This window comes from Microtus pennsylvanicus, chromosome 13 (genome assembly GCF_037038515.1).
Source record: "Microtus pennsylvanicus isolate mMicPen1 chromosome 13, mMicPen1.hap1, whole genome shotgun sequence".
NCBI classification, from domain to species: Eukaryota; Metazoa; Chordata; class Mammalia; order Rodentia; family Cricetidae; genus Microtus; species Microtus pennsylvanicus.
The window spans coordinates 53,225,898-53,249,797 of record NC_134591.1 but is presented as its reverse complement, the minus strand read 5'-3'; the positions used below and the strand labels follow the sequence as shown (position 1 = coordinate 53,249,797).

The window sequence follows — 23,900 nt, the reverse complement described above, 5'->3', positions numbered from 1 at the left end:
GTAGGCTGGGAGGTGAGCTTCAGGCCTCATGCGGCACCTCCTGCAGAGCTTTGAATGACATGAAAGGAGGTGAGGAATTCAGGTACCAACTGCCCTCCCACTGGAGACTACAAACTCATCCATTTGAACATTTGCAATTAAAATGGGGGTCTCTGGTGTGTAGCAGCCATTCAGAACCTGCTGAGTATGGGACTCATGTGGGAGGACTAGATGCTGCTGTGTCTCAAAGCACAAGTGACATATTGATCCTTTCCTGCTACTACCCACCCCAAAGTTAAAAAAAAAAGGCTCTCTGGCTGTCTCATTCCCCTATCAGTCCTGTCTTCCCAGCCTCCTTTTTAGCCTACCTCAGTGGACACTTCTGGTCTAGAGACAAACTCTGAAAGACTAGGAAGGCTGTGGAGTCATGGAAACACAGAGCAAAGGTGATCTCACACAACTCCATGTATAAAATAAAACTGTACCACCAATAGGCAACAGTTACCGGATCAAAGAACTGAACAGACTTCTTAAAATCCAATCTTATAGCACTTTTGATTCCTAGATAGTCCCCACTGTGATCCATTTTAATTTCTGGTTTGGGTCTGGATTATAAAATGTACAGATTTACAACAAAATGTTAGCACTTCCCTCTTGATCCTTGTAGATCTATGTGTGAACCTTGACCCTTTCTACCAGGAGGGACTCACCACAAAGGCACTCTGGACTGAAGGCTGCCCACTATTTCTATGTTGAAGTCCTTACTTTCTTGGTTGTTATTTTGTTTTCAAGGCAGAGTTCTACTGTATAACAGCCCTAGCTGTCCTGGAACTCACTCTGTAGACCGCTGGCCTCGAACTCACAGAGATCCATCTGCCTCTGCCTCCCGAGTACTGAGATTAAAGGCATGCACCACCAGGCCTGGCTGAAGCCCTAATATTTTGACTGTGACTTGATATACCACCTATAAAGATGTAACTGATGCTAAACAAGGTCCTTGGGACCTGCATTTTTATAAGGATGGGAAGAGCCCAGCGATGGACTTACATGGAGCAAAGAACACTTGAGGACCCAGTAGAAGGCAGCTGTTCTGCAAGCCAAAAGCAGAAGTCAGGAAGACATACTCTCTGCCCCAGGGAAGGCTCTGTCTCCACAGCCCTTCCAACCTCTTCACCATGGTTTTCTGGAGCTATTCCGAAGCATATGAAAAATACAAACTATCAGCCCCCATCCCTGTCCTCTGAGACTGCTGATTTAGTTTCTCGTCAACACAGTGGCAGAACTTGAGGCATGAAAGGTAAAGGAAGTTATATTTTCTCGTATACGGGGGGTGGGGGAGTGAGGAGAGAGAAGTGTTTTGTATGTGTATACACACTCACACACATGCACGCGCACACAAACAAAAACGCTTCTCATCTTTAGACTTTAGGGATCATCTTTCTAGGACTCAATTCTACACACTGTCAAAGGTGAAAGAAGGGAAAAGAAAAGGCAGAAGGCAGAATTCCATTTCTCATCAGCCAGCAATACAATGAAGCCTCATTTCCAGGAACTGTCAGAAGCCAAGTGGTAGAATAAGCCTTCACGATGCTCTGACAGAGCCCGGTCAGTGAGGACCCAAGCCTGGCGGTACTAGCCTGTCATTCCGGTGCACAGAAAACTGAAGCATCAGGATTATGAATTCAAGGTCAGCCTATGCTACACAGCAATGAGTCCCTGTTTCGGGGGGGCGGGGAGAGGGAGAGTAGAAGAGGGAGGGATGCAGGAGAGGAAGGGAGGAAGGAAGAAATATTGGGTTAGTGAGATGTCTCAGTAGTAAAGCATTTGCTGTGCAAGTGAGAGGACAAGAGTTCGAATCCCCAGAACCCATGTAAAAGCCTGGCAGACATGGCAATTGGTTGAAACCCAGCACTTGTGAAGCAGAGATAGTAGATTTCTAGAACGAGATGACCTCCTAGACTAGTCATAATTAGCGAACATTGGGTTAAGGAAGACCTTCAGAAAATGAAGTGGAAAGCAATCAAGAAAGACACCCAGGGTCAACTTCTGGTCTTCACACCTTCATGTGTACCCAAATGCACAGGTGTACCCAAGCACACAGGTATACCCAAACACCTGCATACACGTGCAATAAGAAATTTAAAAAAAGAGAGAGAAAAGAAACAGCAGTCAATCAATGACTCAGAAAAAAAAATGTACTTTGGGGTTTCACGGTCCTGCCAGGGAAGCCCGCCACATGACCAGAAACCATGTGGATATAAAGATCACATGAATGTTCTTGCACAGGCTCTAACCCATCCTCTTCTGGAATACATGTTTTAAAACTCAATTACTATCATCTTGGAAGATTGCCAAAATGTGTGCTTCCTGTAAGCACTGATTTTGATTCAGCACTGTCCAACCCCTCCTGTGCATGCCTCAAGGGCTCACATCATGAGTTTCTTTTCCAGGGCCCTCAACTGCTCCGAGAAGCATCTGAAACTAAAAAGCATCTTCTAGCTTCCCCCTGGACATTCAGGGGCTTGCCTGGAAAGCCCCCTAAAAGCATGCAAAGATGACAGCATTGAAATAACATGGGGTGGAGATGGACATGTCTCAGCTGCTCTTCCAGAGGACCCAAGTTTGGTTCCTGGCATCTATATTAGGTAGCTCACAACCAGCTGTAATTCCAGCTCCAGAGGGTCTGATGTCCCCTTTGAATACCTGCATGCACTCTCACCTGAACACACACACATTCATGTATACCTACATACAAACACAAACATATATACATATTTTTAAATTTTAAAACAAAAACAACCGGGGAGTTGCTCTAAAAGCTCTGTTACAAAGGCATTCTGCTCCCTAAAACTGAAAGGGAGGGCTGGCTGGTGTTTCTTGAAAGGTAACAAACTTTTTCTTCTTGCAAATGAAGAAGTGGGAATGATCAGAGGATACGTAGTTGAGAGTATGCTTATCATTTTCTCTCTCCTAATATTTATAAGATTTCCTTCTCTGCTTGTTTGAGTTATCAGCAAATGCCCAGATCTGAAAGTGAGGCCTCTGAAAGCAGTCACACATGTAAAGGGGACTGGGAAGGCACAGGTCAACCTACGAGACAACTGCCATGAAAATCTGGGGAATGGAAATATCAAAGGAATCAGAAGCAAAGCATCCTTCTTGCAGTCTTCTTAAACAAAAGCAGTCTCAGGACACCGACAGACCTAAGTTCTTCACTCATCTTCTCTTTACTTGAAGTCCCCGATGTCTGAAAAATGTGGATCCAGTCCTTGCTCCCTTTAATAGACAGCTACAGCAAGTGTAGAAAGCAACAAGTAAAAGTCTGGTGGATCTTGGCCACCAAGAAGAGGAATTCATTTAACACTTTATGTTTTATCTTACATGACCAACCCATCATGAAATTGGGTGCCTGCAATTTATGTATCCAGTGAACAAAAAATTGATTAACAGGACAGAATAAATGTCAGCTCGGGAGAAAATGACAAGTGCAGCTCTGTGGGGTCAGTCCTTATCCAGTTACTGAACCTTCTCATTAATTACTCGCTGATACAATGGGTAACAGAATTAGAGGTGTATCATTAAGCTTGCCAATTAAAGCCAAGTGAAGACACAAATAGGTCTTAATGAGCTGGAAGATGGGAAAGCATCACTTGGTATTCTTGGAGCTCTGCATGGTACAGAGCTGGTCCCCCCAAAATGTTGACAGAATGGAATAAATGCCAAGAAAACAAAAGCTCAGTGTGGGTCCCTAAAGGAAGAACAGGGAAATCCTTTACAACTGCGTTAATTAGTACCTATGATGAGTTTAAAGCCTCAAAAGACAACTATACAACCATGACCAACAAGCAGCAAGAAGACCTAGATACTCACAATGCACACAGAGCAAATTAACATGTGTGAATGCATGCCAAGATGATGCTCATAGTTCCAAACATGGTCTATACATTAGCTTTCTTTTTCTGAAGCACAGACAGATACATGCAGACAAGTACTTTCTCTCTCTCTCTCTCTCTCTCTCTCTCTCTCTCTCTCTCTCTCTCTCTCTCTCTCTCTCTCACACACACACACACACTTTTTTTCTGGAATGTGAGAAGAAAGGAAAGGGGCAGATGACTACCCACTGAAGATGAGCTGTCTCAGCAGAGGACAGTGGCAGCAGCCAGGTGCAGTTGTGTAGGAAAGAATGAGACATAGTCAAGGTCAGTCAAACCCCTAGAAGAATAAGTTGTGCCCATCTCAGTGGCTCATGCCCTTCTCTGTGGCTGATACCCTCCTTGGTGGCTTGTGCCCCCCTCCCTCCCAGCTGAAGGGCCCCTGGGAGGTTCACTTGTTTCTGATTAGAATTAAACTACAAAAAAAAGCACATCCTGATGAGATTCAGTCTACTACACCCCATCCAGAGGGGCAAGCAGGACTTAATCGAAATATAGTCCTGTATACAAAGGAAAGGCAGTGCACCACTTGGAATCAAAAAAGAAGGAAGAACTAATTTTTCAGAGTAGTTTTAAACCAATCGTGATAAATTCCTTAGTAAGAATGAATGGGTAAGCAAGAAATACACAAATTTTCTTTAAGAACATCAAACTCCCTAGGTATACATTAAGCCAGGCTCTGTTCTCCTGAGAAAACTCACAAGGAATGTAACATATATGGGGATGGGAAGACAGACAGAAAGAGAGCAAAGTTGTGACATCATGATGACATGAATGAGTTAGGAAAGGAATGAGGGAGACGTAATATTAATTAGGAACTATAAGACACATGAGAAAGTTCTAGAAGCAGGACTAACATTTCAGAAAGCTAAGCCTACAGTAAGAAACACTCACTCAAGAGGAATGGGGATATAACTGGAAAAATGAATTAAAAAAAAATGAAAGAGGGCAAGAGAATTTTTGATGTCTTTATTTTTTTAGAAAAGCCCATTCCCCTCTACTAGCACAAGGTTTCAGTAGTTCAGATCTTGACCGTCCCTCCAAAGCCTACGTGTTAAAGTTTAGGGCAGGAAGGAGAGATTGGTGAGAGGTCTTTAGAAAGCTGGAGCTGCGGCCTTGGAAAGTGGGGTTTAGGACCCCATCTCTTCCCTGCTGTCTTTCACTCCCTGGATTGTGAGTTGAGTGGATTTGCTCTTTCACCCATGCTCAGTAGTATATAGAATGAATCATCTGTCTTAGTTTGGGTTTTTATTGCTGTAAAGAGAGACCATGACCACAGCAACTCTTATAAAGGGAAGCATTTAATGGGGGTAACTTACAGTTCAGAGGTTCAGTCCATTACCATTATGGTGAGACATGGCGGCAGGCAGACATGGTGCTGGAGAAGGAGCTGAGTATTTTACACCTTGATCTGCAGGCAACAGGAAGTAGACTGACATTGGGTATAGCTTGAGCACAGGAGACTGCAAAGCCTGCCCCCACAGTGACACAGTTCCTCCAACAAGGCCATACCCACTCCAACAAAGCCACACGTCCTAATAGTGCTGGTCCCTATGAGCTAATGGGGGCCAATTACATTCAAACCACCACACCCTCCAAAACTGGTTCTTTTCTCTTTGTAAGTCTATTGTTCGTGGTTATCTTGGTATAGTGATAGGAAGCTAGCACCATTTGCTCATGTGTGAATAACAAGGAGGAGAAATCCACCAGGCCACAGAATAGAATATAGTAACTCCTAGTGATTTCAGGATGCAACTTATTCAATAGGTGTTTTTGAATTGCCTGCCATATTTCCCTCTTGATGCATATGATCTAGCAATGGAACAAAGAACAAACAGCAAATACAGTGATTACACAAGAGAGTTCTGAAAAAGGGAATCAAGAGAAGATCAGCTTCCAAAAAGAGTATCAGGGAAGGCCTTCAGGAAGCATTTCAAGTTGAGATGTGAAAAGCAAGGAAGGACCAGCACAGAACGCTAGAAGATTAGTCCTAGCAGAGGGACACAGACTATGAAGAGCATCGTGTGCTTGTGAATAGCATGGATTACAGTAGCACAGAATAAACCTAAGAAGTAAGCTAGATAACACAGAATTTTAAGGGCAGAATGAAGAACTTGAACATTTTGCCATCTTAACTCAGGCTGCTGTAACAAAAATAACACACACTGCATAGCTTAAGCATACAAAATGTCTCTCGCAGTTCTGAAGGCAGGGAAATCCTAAATCAAGGAGGAATGTGTCAGATCTTGGTCTGGCAGGACTAGACCAGATGGCCGTCTTCTTGCTATGTCCTAACACATCGGAGAGAAAGGGAAACAAGTGCTCTTGTGTCTCCACCCTCTTGGCCTAGGTCTTTCTCAAAGCCCCATCTCAGGACCATCCCGCTGGGGTTAGAGTTTCAACATATGAAGTTTGTGGAGCCACAAACCTGCAACTTATAACCTCTAAGTCTGTCTCCTAAGTCTGAACAGCATGACTCCCTCCTGTTCCTCAGCTCTGAGGGACGGGGGACCAGCCATATTCAGAAGGGGGGAAATGCCCTACCATCTCACTCAGCCACAAAGCACAGCAGCTTGGAGCAGCGCGCTTGCCCGTGTCCAGATGGCTGAAGGAGTCGTTACTTTTCTCGTTGTGACAAAACGTCTGGCAGAAGCAACTTAAGTGGGAAAACTTTCATTCTGCTCACATCTTCAGCCCAAGGCCCGATGGGAATGTCTTGAAGATATGGCAGTGGAGGTACGACAAGCCAGGCACATCACAACTGCAGAGAAAAGGCTGAGCCACAGCAGGCCAGGCCACACATCCCAAAAAGCCCACAATCTGTCCAAACAGTGATCTAGAGACCAAGTGTTCAGATGCAGGAGCCCATGGGGGTCGTTTCGCACTCAAACCATAACAGCTGTGAATATTTGCTTCATCGAGCACTAATTCTCCGGTGACTACAAAAGTCATCTACATAGAAAAACTCTGGGTAAAATTTGTCGTATATTTAGTTCATCCAGTTTAAAATTAAGATCTTTGTAGGATAAGAAGCAGCCATAGCCAATGGGACATCTCCTGTTCTTGTTTTATTTCTATTGCTGTGATAATATACTTCAACAAAAAGCAGCTTAGGTGTAAAAGGGTTTATAATGGCTTACAATTCTATTTTACATTTTTTTATTGTGGGGATGTCAAGGCAGGAACTTGAAGTGGCCAGTCACATCCACAGTAAAGAACAGAGAGAAAATGGATGCATAGTGTCTACTGCTCAGCTTGTGTTCTCTACTCTTTATGTGCAGGACCCACACCCAGAGAATGGTGCTACTCACTCTTAGGGTGCAACTTCCCACATCAACTACACAGTAAGAGAGTCTCCCCCAGACACACCCACAGGCCAACCTAACACAAATGATCCCTCACTGAGACTCTTCCCAGATGATTGACAATTAAACCTGACTATCATTTTTACATCACTCATTACACAGTAATGCCACCCGACTCAACTGTGTCTAACTCCTGCATTGCCTGCGACCTGTGTCTATTTCTTATGAGAATCTACAGTGTGGGAGCTCTCTGAAAGAGGAGCAGTGCTGGCAGAATGAATGTTCAGAAGTTAATGGGAACTTTGGTTCCAAAGACAAGGAATCTATTTTACCAAAAATGTCATATTCGTGTAACAAGGCTTCCATGGTTAATATTGGACTTCTATATGTATGTGCTAAAGAAGGGGGTGAATTCATACTACACATTTAATAAAAATATTTATTAAGGTAGTGCTTTTTGGGGAAAGTATTAAATAAATTTTTTCAGGGGTTCGGTTTGGTGTTTTGAGCTAAGGTTTTACTATGTAGCCCAGGCTGGCCTTGAACTCCATAGTGCTTTTGCCTCAGACTCCATGTTAGGGAACTACAGGTATACAACAACACCATGCCCAGCCAAATGAATGCTACTTATCAAATATTGTTAAGTATGATTTTTTTAAAAAACAGTGTTGTAGAAAACTGTATCCCCTAAGTAAGCAGACTTCTATAGAGTAATATATTAGTCCAGAAGCTGCTTCACACCATCTGTATCTCTAATCAACAAAAGTCAACATGTTGGGGATAAAGAGGTGCTTTAGTGGTAACAGCACTTGGTTCACAACACCTGAGTTTGGGTTCCAGCACCACATAAAAAGCTGGGTATGCCTGTAACCCTAGTGCTGGAGTAGAGAGACAGAGGCAGGAGGATTGAGGGTGTTTGGTGGCCTCCAGCTACTTTTAGGTTCAGTGAAAGACCCTGTCTCAAGGGAAGAAGGCAGAGAATAAGAAAGCAGGACACAAGAAATCTCACTGTCCTCCAGTTTTCATGCATATGTGCATGTATGTACACACACACATACATACACACACAACTGGTCTTTTCTACTCTACTAAATTGTGTATAAAGGATTTTGAGTAAGAGATAATAATAGTCATTCATTCATAATTCTGCAAATTGCCCACTAGTCCTATCATAGTAAATAGTACTCATAGAGGAATTAATACTACTAAAACATCTACATTATCCAAGGAGACCTACAGCTTAATGAAATTTCTATAATTATTTCAGTAATAGGTTTCATAGAAATAGAAAGAGAATCCAAAAATTAATATGGTACCACAAAGACCTCAAGAAGCCAATATAATATTGTATAGAACAATGCTTGAGGTACCACAATATCTACCACACAAAGTTATCGTGATCAAAACAGCATGGCATTGGACACAACCAGAAATATAGACTGTGGTAATTTCGATTACAATGGCCCCTATAGGCTCATATGTCTGAATACTTGGTCCCAGTTGGTGCATCTGTTTGGAAAGGATTAAGAGGTGTGGCCTTGGAGGAGTAGGTGTGTCACTAGGGCTTGGCTTTGAAATTTCAAAAGTCTCCTGAAATTTCAAGTGTTCTCTCTCTGTTTTCTGATTGTAGTTTAAGATGTGAGCTCTCAGCTGCTGCTTCAGCACCATGCCTGCCTGCCCGCTTGCCTGCTTGCTGCCATGCTTCCTCCAGTGATAGTGATGAACTCTTGGATCTCTAAGGCCCCAATAAACTCCCTTTCTTCTGCTTTGGTCACAGCAGCAGAAAAGTGACTAAGACACAGACTAGCTGAACAGAACAGGAACCCTGAATGAAAGCCACATATTCAGGGCCAGCTGAGCTTTAATGAAGGTACCTAAAGCATACAGAGAAAGAGCAATCTCATCAATAAATGGTCTTGGGGAACTAGTCGTGAAATTAGACACTCATCTCACTCCATATCCCAAAACCAACTTGAAGTAGACTAAAGATTTAAACATAGCCCCCAAAACTATAGAAACACAGGTGAAGGCATCTTAATATCAGTCATATGGATATGGACCTCAAAGCACAGGAAACATACAAACAAACAAACAAACAAATGCACAAACAAAAACCAGATGAGTGGAGCTACGTGCAACTAAAAAGATCCTGCACAGGCAAGAAAGCAGTAAAGAAACAAAGCTTAGGATAGAAGATATGTACAAGGGATATAGCTGAGAAAAGTGAGCCCTCCAAACCCAGAAAACATGCTGACATGTGAAACTTCCATGTACCTGTGGGCTACTTTGATATATGTGTATACTGTGGAATAATTAAACTGTTATATTCATTTTATATCTGATACATAATTTATATATTAGTTCTAACGAAAACATTTAAACTCTACTATTTTACTCGTTTTCTCGTTCACAATGTCATTGTCAACTATATCCACCCTGTAATATAACAGAGCTTTGAACTTGCTACTTCTGCCTAGCTAAAATCTATCTGTGCATCAAATTAATTAAGTTTTAGTTCTGATAAAATAACCTGTTTTTTAAAAGGACCTGAAATGACATTTCTTAAAAGCAGACATAAGTGGCCAACAGGTATACTAAAAGATGTTCTGTACTACCAATCATCAATCATCATAGAAATGTAAATTAAGACCACAAAGAGTGGGGGCTAGGGAGATGGATCAGTGTTAAGAACACTTTCTGCTCTTGCATAGGACACAGGTTTGGTTTCCAGCACCCATATGGTGGTTTCCATTTTCCATACATCCAACTCCAGGAGATCCAATACCCTCTCTGGCTTCCACAGACACTAGGCATGCACACAGTGCACATACATTCATGCAGACAAAACAACCATAAACCTAAAATAAAAAATTAATCTAAAAACATAATACTCACAAGGAGATATTACCTCATACTACTTAGGGTGGCTGTTATCACCAATAAGTTTTGGTGAGCACATAGAGGACAATGGTCTTGTACCCTGTAAAGATTTGTCACTTGCATTGGTTTAATAAAATACTGATTAGCCAGTAGCCAGGCAGGAAGTATAGGCAGGGCAACCAGAACAGGAGAATTCTGGGAAGAAGAAAGGCTCAGTCTATAGTCATCACCCACAGAGGAAGCAAGATGAGAATGCTTCACTGATAAAGGGTCCCAAGCTACATGGCTAACACAGACAAGAATTATGGGTTATGTAAGATGTAAGAGTTAGTTAATAAGTAGCCTGAACTAATAGGCCAACCAGTTTATAATTAATGTAAGCTTCTGTGTATTTCTTTGGGACTGAATGGCTGAGGGACTGGACAGAACAGAAACCTCTGTCAACACTTACACATTATAAATGAGTATGGTTGTTGTAAAAATCAAAATGGGGTTTCCTCAAAGTGTCAAAAGTAGAACCACTATATAATTCAGAAAACCTAAAAAAAAAAGAAAGAAAGAAAACCTACTTTGAGGGAAATTAGATAGATAGAGATATAGATATTTACACACATACACATAAAGAAACTAAAACCAATATCTCAAAGTGATATCTATAGTGTGTTCATTGCAGCATTATTTATAATAGCCAAAATATGAAAAAAGAAAAGTGATATTTATACACCATAAAAAACTATTTAGCCTTAAAGAAGACAAACCTTATCATTTTCAACAGCATAAAGGAATGTGAAAGACAGCGTGTGAAATTAAATAAACTAGGCACACAAAGGCAAGTACTGCATGACCTTGCTTACATAGAGTCTAGGAAAGCTAAACAGAGAGAAGGATGGTGGCTGCCAGAGAGCGGGGGATGTGAGAGTTGGAGGGTATTGGTAAAAAGATGTAAGGGTAAATTTCAGTGAGAAAATTGTTCCATAGTGTGTGTGTGTGTGTGTGTGTGTGTGTGTGTGTGTGTTGTGTCATAAGCACATATTGTTTATTGTTTGTCAATTTAAATAATCTGAAGACAAATGAACTAGCAGCCATAGAGCATGCTATGTTGACAGTGCCATGAACAAAAAAGCCTGTGTATACACAGTGACCAGGCAAGGCACTGACAAGGCAGAGCAGACAGCTGAAGAGAGGTAATGACTGAGATAAGGTAATGGCGAGGAAAATAGAAAGGATAGTCAGCAAGAATTTGCTAACCAAATGTATTTCACATGCATGGGGAAAAAGAACAAGAGCTCCATTTACTGAACAACTACACTAGACCAGAAATAGCCCTAGATTCTTGGCAGAGCTTTATGAAGTCCAGCACTCTCTAGAGAAGGCACCTTGCTCTCTCAGTGGTCAATGCATTCCCACGACCTATCTTTTAACAATGATAACTGACAAAAAAAATACCCCCTATGCTGGACCCTAGGAAACAAGCAGTTCACAAGCAGAATAGCACCATAAGAAGCATATAAACCCAGAGTAAGGCTATTGCAATTATCAAGGATAAATTACAGAACAACTGCGTTTACTGTGTTTAAAGAAACCAAGTTACAGTCTGACAATACCTACAGGGACCCAGAATCTGGAAATAACACTAATGATTTGAAAAGTAGCCAAGAAGAAGTTCCAGAAACAATTGTTTTTAAAACACACACACACACACACACACATACACACACAAAAGATTGACAGCTTAATTTAATAACAGCTTAGACCATGTTGAAGATCCAAAAACTTTACCCAAAATATAGCAAAGAAAAACAAGAGAGAAAATATTAGTGAGATTATGTAATAGGGAAGATGAGGTCTGACTGCATTTTTCAAAGTCCTAGAAAGAAGAGAGCAAGAGAATGGAAGGAAGCAAGTAATCCTCTGAGAAGATTTTCCCAGCATCAACAAAGCTAATCATAGATGCCTGGCAAAAGGCTCAGTGGAAAACCCATCATTGTGAAAAACGATAGTGCGTTCCCATCACCTATCTTTTTAACAGTGACATGCTCACAAAGAAAAATACCCAAGCACCTTAGGAAGCTCACTCCTAGGCACATCACAGTGGCTCAGCATAAAATATCCACAGGTGAAACATCTTAAAAGTAGCCAAGGAGAGAATATTACCTTCAAAGACTAGCATTTGGCTTCCTGACAGTCACAAGGCAGGACAAAGACAATGGAATGTCATCTTCAATGTATCCACTATTTTATGTGTGGGGGTGTTTTGGCTGTATGTGTGCCTGTGCACCAACTGTGTGCCTGGTTTCTTCAGACATGAGACAAGGACTTCAGATTCTCTTGTACTAGAGTAACAGGCAGTTGTGAACCATCATGTGGGTGCTGGGAATTGAAGCTGGGTCTTCTGAAAGAGCACATGCTCTTAACCACATAACTATTTCTCCAGCCCCATCTTCAATGTATTCAAAGAAAGCCATTCCCCATCTAGGATTAGATTCTCAGTGAAAATATTTTTTAATGGAAGCAAAATAATAGTATTTTCCAACAGAAACTGGCCTTGCAACCAGTAGACACTTGCTAAAGATAATTCCAAAAAATTCTAAAGAAGGTTCCTTGGGAAAAAGAACGGAGAGCCTAGATGAACAATGTGCTACACGAAGAACGAATAGACAAAGTCACGGATCTATCTAGATGTCCATGATGCCTGAACGCTAGCACATAGGCCTGGAGGTTTAAAAGGCAAGAGCAAAATAGATGACAACTGAGGTCTTTGGATCATTTGGGAGGGGTACATGGATGTTCGTTGAGCAAATTTAAACTTTCGTGAGTGAAATGTATGTGGTGTAACTTCCAGGGAAGCCACTAAAGGAACATAAATAAAGAGCATAGCTACAGTAGATGAAAAAATAATAACAAAGAATAACTGAAAAGGTAAGAAGTGGAAAAAAAAAACAGGATAAGCAGAGTAAATAGTTTCCCAAGTAACAGATTTCAACCCAAATCTAACACAGATAACATTAACTATGAATAAACTAACTATCCCAGCTAAAAGTCATCTTGTCAGAATAAACATAACACAGAATTTATAAGACACATATGAAATATAATACAGGGAGTTAGATAATCTAGACAGGAAAGGAAATATAACATAGGTACCTCCAAAGTAGATGCAGATTATTAATGAGCATATATACACACATTATACAAAGATATGTGAATAATATGTACATATTCTATATCTATGCCATATAGAATATTTTCATTAAGGCATTGGCAGCTGTGCCCTGAGCAAAAGGAGGTACAGAGGTCGGCATGAAAAAAGAAGGGAGGAGATGAGAGGGATGACAGAGAGTTGAAAAGCCACAGAAAAGGAAAATGGTGGTAAGGGCAGGAAGAAAGGAAGCAACAGCAGGAGCATTGCTCTCAAGCAGGCAAGAGGCATACGATGAGCATCCAAATGGAGGGCCTGGCCTCAGTGGGAACACTACCAGTTCATCCACAGGCAAGGGAGCAAGCATATGGGTGCTGATGCCTCCTAGATCTGACACTGAAGTGTAGGCAATGGTAAGTGAATCCACGAGAGCACGAAAAACAGGATAACAAAGATTTATTAGGGTACACTTAGGGATAACAAGGTAGAGAGTCACCACAGTCTTCCGTTCTGCTCTGGGGTCAATGGATGCAGTGATCTGATCTCCAACCACCACACAAGAGAGCAAAAGAGTCCCCTCCTTTTCCTTATAAGAGATCATGTCCACACACAGAAGTCATGCCCTAAGGCCAGTACCCCAAAATCATTGGCAGAATGAATTCCTATAAGCACTGAGGTCTGAGGAAACCCCATTCTGGTAGCTTTTATGTTCTTAGAAAGCAGAGATCTTTTGGAAGCAAGGGAAGAAAGAACATACTGGGAATATGTGGAGAGAAGACCATGGGAGATAGACCCTCTGGTGTCCTCTAGTATCTTAGTCAGTGTTTGGGAAGGAATGGCTTCATGTAGACACAATTACCATCTTCTTGTTTTCAGTCACTGCTCTCTGGGGTCCTGTAGCTTCCTAGGACCACCTTAACTGATGCAGCTGTTGCTACATAGCCGAAGCCTAGGGGCTTCAATGAAGCATCTTCTATCATTTGTCTCTAGGACACAAAGTCCACACCAAGCTCCTGAGGACTCGCACTGCTGAGAACACATCTGTATCCCCTGACCTCATCACAATCTCAGCCCAAATCAGCTTATTACATGAGCCTGTCTACAGAAGCCAAACCACGGTGGCCTCTGGACAGTGAGTGGAGACTACACCGTGGCTCACAGTCTAGATGACACTTTGGCAGTGAGTGGAGACTACACCGTGGCTCACAGTCTAGATGACACTTTGGCAGTGAGTGGAGACTACACCATGGCTCACAGAGTCTAGATGACATTTTGGCAGTGAGTGGAGACTACACCGTGGCTCACAGAGTCTAGGTGACACCTTGGCAGTGAGTGGAGACTACACCGTGGCTCACAGAGTCTAGATGACACTTTGGCAGTGAGTGGAGACTACACCGTGGCTCACAGAGTCTAGATGACACTTTGGCAGTGAGTGGAGACTACACCATGGCTCACAGAGTCTAGATGACACTTTGGCAGTGAGTGGAGACTACACCGTGGCTCACAGAGTCTAGGTGACACCTTGGCAGTGAGTGGAGACTACACCGTGGCTCACAGAGTCTAGATGACACTTTGGCAGTGAGTGGAGACTACACCGTGGCTCACAGTCTAGATGACACTTTGGCAGTGAGTGGAGACTACACCGTGGCTCACAGAGTCTAGATGACACTTTGGCAGTGAGTGGAGACTACACCGTGGCTCACAGAGTCTAGATGACACCTTGGCAGTGAGTGGAGACTACACCGTGGCTCACAGAGTCTAGATGACATTTTGGCAGTGAGTGGAGACTACACCGTGGCTCACAGAGTCTAGGTGACACCTTGGCAGTGAGTGGAGACTACACCATGGCTCACAGAGTCTAGGTGACACCTTGGCAGTGAGTGGAGACTACACCATGGCTCACAGAGTCTAGGTGACACCTTGGCAGTGAGTGGAGACTACACCATGGCTCACAGGGTCTAGATGACACCTTGGCAGTGAGTGGAGACTACACCGTGGCTCACAGAGTCTAGATGACATTTTGGCAGTGAGTGGAGACTACACCGTGGCTCACAGAGTCTAGGTGACACCTTGGCAGTGAGTGGAGACTACACCGTGGCTCACAGGGTCTAGACGACACCTTGACAAATCATCCTGAACTTCCTGGTATGAAATAGGCCATTTTACTAAGCTTGTGAATTTTGAGTCAGGAATTTGGGCAGAAAGGATTTGTCTCTGTCCCACTATGTCTGAGATCTCAGACTGGAAGACAGGAAATTGAGGTAGTGGCTGGTGTCTACAGAGATTCCCTAAAGATACAAATCTGATGCTTGGACTGGGCATATGTGACCTGACTTTCTCATAGCATGGAGACTGGTTCCCAAGAGGGTGTGTCCTGAGAAGACGACTGGAGGGTTAATATGCCCTGGGTTAGAAAGATGGCTCAGTGGAGAAAATGCTTGTCACACACAAACATGAGGACTTGAGTTGAGAACCCTGACTAAACATTAAAAAAGTCAAGTGCTACAGAATACACCTAAGATGGGGACAGAATTCTTGTGGCTTGCTAGCCAGACTGTCTAGCTAAAACAAGGAGTTCCAGGTTGAGTGAGATGCTCTGTCTTTTAAAAAGAAATGTAGAACACAACCAAGGAAGAAATGCGACGCAAACCCATGACCTCCACATACATATGTGGACATGCACCCTCATACATGTGCACACGCAATAATAGAAAGCAGTGAAACCCCTAACCTTGTGTATTAGTCTCCTGCTGCTATTATAACAAACTTCCTTGAACCTGACCTCAGGACAATACAAACCCTTTATCTTATAGTATTGCAGGTCAGGTGACTCAAGCAGGTTTCACTGGGCTAAAATCAAATTAGTTGATCTGCTTTGCTTCAGGAGACTGAAGGAGAACTTGACCCCTTGTCTCTTCAAACTCAAGAGGCTGCCTGTCTTCCTTGACCCCATAATCCCTCCCAGCTCCTTTCGAAGCTAATAGCAGAGCATCTTCAAATCTGTATCTTACTGACTTCTTGGCTCTCTCTTAGAAGGGGTTATATTAGGTTCCCCTTGGGGAAAAATGCAGTTATTTTCCCATCTTAATTTGTCATTTTTCACTGTGAGCCTAGCTGAGCCATCTCTCTAGCACCCATCTTAATTTCTTCACAGCTGCTAAACCCCTTTGCTATATGTAACTCAAGGTAGTCTAGTCATGTTACAAGCTAAACATCTGTGAGGGGAGAGAGGACCTTGTGCTGCAGAGCACACCTTGAAAGCCCCAGGGTATCACTTTTACTGCCTGTAACAAGTCCAACCCATCACAATCAGCCCTGACCTGAGGAGGGGCATAGTCTGTTGAGTTCAGTGGAAGGGTGCAGTGTGTGCATGGTTTGCAACCCCCAGGCCACCCTCTTCCTGTGGCTGGGAGCTGCACTCCTGTCTATGACTTGGGAACATGAAGGCAGAGAAGCAGATGGTCTGGTGACTCCAGAGACATCTGAGAGGAAGCAAAAGACACACTCTGTGCATCCTTATTCTGTGCAAATGTTAGTGTCATCGAAAATATTAATAAATCTTGTTATGTGTGGATGGCATCAAGCAAATTCCACTTTGTATGTGTCTGTATCCTTAAGTGAGAATTAGGCTTGAACTGGGCAAGTTTCTCATTCAGTGAGTCTTTCGGGAACACCCCTCGCCACAGCGTGCAAATTTCCCACACCTGGTTTAAGTCTGTAAGACTCAAATCAGTTCAGTACAGGAAAGGAAATGGAAGGACGCAAAAATTTCATCCAGCGGTTAGCACAGGGATGGAAGAATCCCTGAATGATTACAAACCCTCAACCCCACCGCACCCTGAAACCATGAACATCCCCAGTGCTGTTGGAGTTGAAGGAATGTTTCTGCTGTTGAAATCAGGCTTTATTAGTAAACAGCAACTGAGGGAGCTCAACATGGTTAAATTGCAGGCTTCTTTGGAAACAGGCCTGAATGGAGCGTATTAACATCAATTGTATTTTTTATGGTTAAGCTGTTAAATGTCAAACTGTGCTAAACGATAGCTCTCTACACAGCGGCTAAATCCAACTACCTGTTATATCAGTTGAGTAAATCGTCAAACTTGGGGGAGCCAGCAGTCTAATGGATGTGTTTATAAAATATCCTGAGGTATTCTGGCTTAACATCAAGAAACAAAACACCCCTTACAGTGTTAAAAGGCTTCTATTAAAAAGAAGAATCAGCAAAGGGGTAAGCATAATACTAATTTTTAAAAGGAAAGCCAAAACACTGTGGAAAGGAGCTAACATACTGCAGGCTGCAGGTCAGTAGCAATAGTCTGCCTTCATTTGTTCTCAAGTGTTTATTCAATAATTTTTCCCTTGTCATTAGACTATTATTTAGAAGAGTGGACACTAAGTTTGGCCCAGTTTAACTGACAATAGGTTTTTGTTCCCATTTTTCTTTGAGTGTTTGGAAAGTTTTATTAAACTGGAGAAAGTGAGAAAAACTGTCATAATTTCTGCTATATTTTATATAGAGAGAACCTGTATTGAGAACTTCTGGCTGGGACTGATCTTTTCATATGTGGCTGTATGTGTGCAAGAGTGGGTGTGTGTACATGTCTGTGTGTGTTTGGAGGGCCCTATGTGTATGTACATGTGAACAAATGGTTTTGTGTGTGTGTTTGCCTGTGCATGAGCACATGTGTTATGTGCATATGGAACCCAGAGGTTAATGTCGGGTGTCTTCCTTAATTCCCCTCCAACCTGTTCTTTGAGATAGGGTCTCATTGAAGCTGGAGCGTGACTGTTCGGTTAAAATGGTGGCAAATAAGCTCCATTGTCTCCAACTCCTCAATACTGTGATTACACATACATGCTGTGCCCAGCCTTGCAATACTGGGATTACACACACACACACACACACACACACACTGTCATGTCTGACCTTGCAGTAGTGGGACTGCACACACTATGGTGACCAACTTTTTCCAGGGGTGCTAAGAATCTGAACTCAGGTCCTTCTGTTTGTGTGACAAGCACCTGCCCACAGAGCCATCTCCTCAGTCTTGCTGCTACCCTACATGGTATGTTTATAATGCCCCACACAGACACTGCTGAACGTCCTGAGAGTAAGTAACGTGAACAACATTAGACATTAATACTGGTGAAAATCAGATCACAAACTCTTGTTTGAGTTCTGGCTACTTGAAATAATTAGAATTAATTAAGCATCAATTAGCAAGTGGTTTGTTTACTCTATATGACAAGATTACTAGGAGGTAAAGTCAGCTGTCGTTATCACCTCCTTCATGCTATGTTCCATTCTTATTCTGGTCCCTTCTACATAAAGGAAATCATTTTCACTGTCTTAATATTTTTTCTAATTATAAGAGCAATATGTGCTCATTATGGGAATATTAGAAAATACAAGTCAATTAAATAAAAGGGTGAAAATCCTCCAGAAGAATTCATTTAAATCTCCCTCCTGAGTAAACAACCATTCTTATTTCTTAAACCAGAAGGCATTAGAATGGAAGCAACAATAAAAATAAAGTCATAAATCGCTGGAGCGGCATCTCAGTGTTTTCTTTGAGAAGCATCTGCTCACCAGCCCCACCCCCTGGATCCCAACCAGCCTACACTTCAGCCACTGACACCAGGATCTCAAAATCAGGATGACTCTGGATGACAAATAAGCCACAAGAATGACTGATGATGACAGTGAAAAGTCAAATGAGTAGAGAATAAAACCATGTGTGAGGCCAGTGAGGGAAGAGAAAGACTGTACTGACAGGAATGGCCATAGAGAGGCATCTGAGTGGATGAGGAAGCCAATGGTGGCAGCATCTCAGAGAGCGGGAACCCTGAAGGAAGTAGAGGCTGGTTCCATGATCAGCTGCAGAAGAGCAAGCATCAAGCTAAGATGGAAGACAGATCAGTCAGGGAAGTACTTGACCTGCAAGCCGGAAGATTTGAGCTCAACCTCCAGAGCCCATGTTCTATCTTTTTCTTGTTCTTTCTGTGTATGCCCACCTCTCTTCATGGGTTACTAACATGTGTCTAGTCAAAGATATGTGGGGACAGAGGTCTCTTTGAACCTCAGTTTTGGAACGCACCCATCCTCAAACCAGTCTAGGTGACAAGGAGGATATGATACTGTTGGGACTAATGAGTCCTGGCCTTCAGCTGCTCTTCCCTGCTAGAACCTTCTAATTGAAGTTACTAGAAGCTGTGCCTAGCTTAGAGGATCAGAGGATGGGATTTTCACCTGTTGGCCATTGACTGCAGTGTATTTAAGCCTCCATAGTGCTATTAAAGAAGGGCTTTTGGTACCAGTGATTGAAGGTCTGTGTGTCGGTCTGTCTCTGGGAGAGTATTCTCAACCTCCAGCCCCTTTCCTGAAGCTCACAAACTGGGGTCTAGTGCATAGAGGGCAGACCGGGGCCGCAGGAGGTCCCTCCAAGATATTGGGAAAGGGAACACTGAGAGACCGCCCTTGGAAGCATCTCCGAGAGAGGTAAGCAGACAGCGTCGTTCCTGGCCGACGGAGACATATTGAGGAGTAAAGATGGGAGGTATCTTTTCTTGGTTCAGAAGAGTCGGATGATAGGGAAGAGTTTGGTGATTTAGAGCTAGTGGAGGATAGTGAGGAGGATTCATCAGAAGAAGAAGAGGAGATACAAAAATCTCTTTAGAAAGCTGAGATAACGTAGAGTAAAAAAAGACTTACATCCAACTCCCTCTGCCCCACCGGTTTATAATAATGAAGGTTGGTGGTCTTATTTGAGTAGGGGCTCTGACACTGAACAAAACAAGGGAGTTTGTTTCCGTCCTGTACACATGGTTGCACCAGTGATGGAGGTGCCAGACACCAACAACCCAGGGCAAATAATTCCGGGGCCCGCGATGTGCGGCATGATACCAGGGTAACCCACATTAGGTCCTCTCTTGGGGTCAGAATGAAGTGAAATTTACCTTAATGGTGACCCGACCATGAGGTACAGAGTGGCCTCCCAAAGGGAAGAGGGGGAGGATGGAATAGTGACTTTGACTCATACCACCTGGAAATGCCCCGGTTTCTCTCAGAACCCCTTCCATCTCATCAGTGGGGCTACAGTGAAGTCTTCCAGGCAGTCTCCAGCCAGGACTATATAGGTAGATGGCAGCTCTCCTGTGAGTTCCAATGCTGAGAGGTACACAGAAAAAGTTCAAGCAGTTCTTGAAGACCCCATAATAGTCAAGGATATCCCCATATATTTATAAGACAAACTCCACTGAAATATTCTGAAACAGAGAAGAGGTACCAACTGCTGCCCAGCCACAGACCCAAGTATGAATGTCACCTGATTAAGCTTGTGTGTCTTACATTAGCATATTTGAAATCTGGTCATTTAAAATTAGATCCTAAGTGGAACAAGCATCCATATGGCATCAACGATGTGCCAGTCCTTGTCCCTAAGTGCGTTCCCTATAGTAACACTCCCAAGACCTATTACTATTTCCATTTGTGGCAAGAAAGCCAGAGCACAGAGAAGCCACACCCACACCAAGCCAGTCTTGAACTCTAGAGCCTTCATGGCCCACCCTGAAGCTAGACTCAGTATCTCAGCTCAGGATGGATCATAAAGATGGCAAGCTGGGGAACTGAAAATAAGTGACACTCTGGACCAGAGCGATATGCAGCAGAATAAACAAACAGATGCAATAACATAATCGAGATGCTGAACTGTCAGCTCAGAAGCACACGCTTGTCAGCGTAGCCCCAACACTGTCTAGAGAGGGTACAAGCAGTCTGGTGTCACAAATCCAGGTTAAAGACACATCATATTCTACTGCTATGAAAATATCATCTTTTCTGCAGCTGCCATGGGCACAAAGAGCAGCCTAACTTCTAGGAAGCATCTCTCTGCACAGTGTCACTGCTGTGTCTGGCACACTGTCATGCTAGACAGCACTCTCGTAAAATAATTTTTATTCATTCTTGGATAGTCCCACACATATATGTAACATATTTTAAACATATTCACCCCCATTTTGCTCTCTTATTCCCCTTCCGCTCCCTCTGGGATTTTCTTTCTTCCCAATACATCCCACTCCTATCTTCTTGTCTGTTACTGTTTAATAACCCAGAAGTTTAATTAGAGTTGCTTGCATGCACATGGGTAAGTATAGGGTTATTCACTGGGTCATGGGTAACTGACAGTGGCTACATCATTGAAGAAAATGAATGGGTCTCCCCCAGCAACCATTCACTGCCAACAGCTAGGGGCAGGACCTCATTTGTCCCTCTTAACCCATGCTGGAATGCTGACTGGCTATATCTCATGCAGGTAATCCTAGCTGCTGGGAGCTCATGAGTGCAACGGCCATGGCAGGCCCAGAAGGCAGTATTCAGAGCACTTCTCCCATCCTCTAGCTCTTACTCTCTTCCTGCTCCCTCTTCTCCATGTTCCCTGAGCTTTGAGGTGAGGGGAGATGATAAATACGATACAGTCAGAGTTGAGCTCTCAGCAGTCTCTCACCCAGCATGTTGACCAGTGGTGAATCACTGCATTAATCCTGCCTAGATGGTTCTCTAGACAGAGGCTTCTGTGGCCACCTGTTCCTAGAAGGGTCCTAACGGCTAAAAGGCTAGACTGATAGTCAAGTGTCTTCATTAGGGTTTCTACGGCTGTGATAAACACACCATGACCAAAATTCAACCAGGGAAGGAAAGGGTTTATTTCATCTTACAACTCCCAGGTCACAGTCCATCACTGGGGCACGTCAAGCCAGAAACTTAAGGCAGAAACTGAAGCAGAAGCCACAGAAGAATGTTCATGGTTTGTTCAGCTTGCTTTCTTATACAACCCAGGACCACCTGCCCAGGGATGGCACCACCCACAATATACTGTGCCCTCACACATCAATCACTAATCAAAAATGCACCACAGGCTTGCCCAAAAGCTAGCCTTATGGAAGCATTTTCTCAGTTGATTTTCCCTTTTCTCAGACAACTCTAGCTTGTGACAGGTTTACATACATGAACAGACACACACAAAAGGCAGAACGTCAAACATGTAGTTATTGAGCACCTGCTATGTGTCTGGCCCAGAGAGCATAGCAATGACAAGACAGAATAAGGCCATGCCTCCACAGCTGATGTACCAATAGTACACATCCAAATAGACATACCTGTTTGGCAAAACACTGAAATGATTTTTAACCATTTTATAAACAGTCAATGACTACCTAAATCCCTTAAGTGTCCCATCCTACTCTGGGCCTAACCCAGGACTCCCCAAAATATCCCCCATGATCCATTCAAATAGAGAGGCAATCCAGGTCCATAGGGGCAATGGTTTCCCTCTGATATGCCTAGTGAGTACTGACTGCCTGCTCCTAAGTACTAAGAGGCAAAGTATCTGCTCTCTTTAAAGAAGTTTAAACTCATATTCTCTCTGGTCTACTGCCAATTCTCTTTAAAACAGTAGGTCTTTATTTTAATTTTAAAAGAAAAAAAGCTTCAGACACACAATGTGACAGTCAGCAACCATCTGAGCCCAGCTGAATAACACAGAAGACATCACACCAAGACAGGACCAGATGCCTCCCCCTGCCATCTGCTGCCCACTCCAGTTCCTCTCAAAAGGCACCTTCAAGTGGCCTGTCAGCCATGGGTACTGGAGTAAGGTCCCTAGGCCTCACAGAGGCTCATAGCAGAGGCAAATAACATCACTCATGAACTTTCACCCATGTGCCCATGGGAAATCCCTGTGCCTGCCCAAGTGACAGGAAGGGCAGACCGGCCTGAAAGACATCTATGAAAGCAGACCTCATAACTCTCATGAAAAAGTAGCCCCTCCCCCACCAGAAGTCTGCTCTGACACTTTAAGAATGACTGCTCAGTCACAGTCCAGCTGGCTTTGGTGAGCTCCCAATAGATCAGCTCCACTGTCTCAGTGGGCTGATGCACCCCTCTTGGTCCTGACTTCCTTGCTCATCTTCTCCCTCCTTCTGTTCCTCATTGGGACTTTGGGAGCTCAGTCCAGTGCTCCAGTGTGGGTCTCTGTCTCTATCTCCATCCATCGCCAGATGAAGGTTCTATGGTGATATGCAAAATATTCATCAGTATGGCTAGGGGATAAAACCGGACTCTCTGAATATGGCGGACAATGAGGGCTGCTGAGAAGCCAAGGACAATGGCACTGGGTTTTTACCCTACTTCATGTTCTGGCTTTGTGGGAGCCTAGCCAGTTTGGATGTTCACCTTCCTAGACCAGGATGGAGGGGGAAGGACTTTGGACTTTCCACAGGGCAGGGAACCCTGACTGCTCTTCAGACTTGAGAGGGAGGGGGAGAGGAGTGGGGGGAGGAGGAGAGGAGTGGGAGGAAGGGGGGAGGAGTGGGAGGATGGGAGGAGGCAGAAATTTTTTTTCTCAATAAAAGAAAAAAAGAAAAGCTGCCAACCTGAAAACTGAAAAAAAAAAGAATGACTGCTCAGCTGGTATTGTGATTCTATGCTACTCATAGGCAGAGGGGTAGAATTCAGAGAGGGAGGGTTATAGAGTTTACCAAATCACACAGACACAAAGAAGGGATGCAGCAGAATGCAGGTTCCTCTCAGAGTCTGACAGGGTTTCTGTGTGTACTGTATTTTCTGTTTACATGGTGGGGGTGGTGAAAGGCTACTGAGTAGTA

The 23,900-nt window shown here is 43.4% G+C and overlaps 1 protein-coding gene across 3 annotated transcripts in view; it reads right to left on the bottom strand.

Moving 5' to 3' along the window:
• Positions 1-23,900, bottom strand: part of Hivep3 (HIVEP zinc finger 3) — a 416,683-nt gene that overhangs the window by 367,896 nt on the left and 24,887 nt on the right. The window contains exon 2 of one of the 3 annotated variants that reach the window (XM_075944540.1): positions 5,231-5,322. The exons of the other annotated variants lie outside the window; for them this stretch is intronic. The gene's annotated coding sequence lies outside the window, so the exon portion shown is untranslated. The remainder of the gene's footprint in view (positions 1-5,230; positions 5,323-23,900) is intronic. 3 annotated transcript variants of the gene reach the window in all.